General features: G+C 34.1%; 1 protein-coding gene across 1 annotated transcript in view; it reads right to left on the bottom strand.

Annotated features, from left to right (window-relative positions):
• Positions 1-789, bottom strand: part of LOC119588864 (dosage compensation regulator-like) — a 10341-nt gene that overhangs the window by 7819 nt on the left and 1733 nt on the right. The gene's annotated exons all lie outside the window — the stretch shown is intronic.

Below are 789 nucleotides of genomic sequence, written 5' to 3'. Positions count from 1 at the left end.
ATCGGGAAAGGTTTCCACTAACCTGAAACTCTTAACTTCATAGGTGGGCATGCCCTACACTAATATAAAAAAATAAACTATATAAGTATAAGCATAGAAACTTAAATTAACCTTTCTTCAATACCTCTGTGATAGACCTAACAAACGGTCTTTATCATAAATTTTAAATTTTGTCTGCCTAATTATACATACCATGCCTGAGTCTGCTGGCAAGGCACACCTGTAAAGGCAGGGGGGAGGACCCCTCTGAAACCCCTTGATCTTGGCTCCTAACAGTACACATTGTAACAATATTCGTTACAACTGGAAACCTCTAAGTCTGGAGCCATATTTCATAATATTAAAATAAGCTAGTTATAACAAAAAGAATTCCAAACATGCATTAAAAATTTGTCTAACACAATACCAGAAATAAGAATGTGTACACAAACATGCATTATCAGAAGTGAAATTCATATGATGGAAAAAAAATAAAGTAGTACACATCAAAAATAGAACTGATGTGAGACTCGAACTCCTACAGTGAATCTAGTTTGCAATACTAATTAGGTGGAATTGTGGTAGTGTGACAGGTTAAATAAACTGTCATACTGTCATGACAATGAGATTTTCACACACAGTCAGAATACCTTAATTAGTTTAATGTGGTAAAATGAATTAGTTCATTTCCGTGCAAACCTTTGTTTTTTGTGTCAGCAACCCCATTTTTGTTTCAGGCTTTAGTTGATATTCATGCAGGGAATGTAGATGAAAAGTGCCTTCAGATATTATATATATATCATATGGACA

This window comes from Penaeus monodon, chromosome 24 (assembly GCF_015228065.2).
Source record: "Penaeus monodon isolate SGIC_2016 chromosome 24, NSTDA_Pmon_1, whole genome shotgun sequence".
Taxonomy (NCBI): Eukaryota; Metazoa; Arthropoda; class Malacostraca; order Decapoda; family Penaeidae; genus Penaeus; species Penaeus monodon.
Note: the sequence above shows the minus strand (reverse complement) of the source record. Positions and strands in the feature narration are given on the sequence as shown.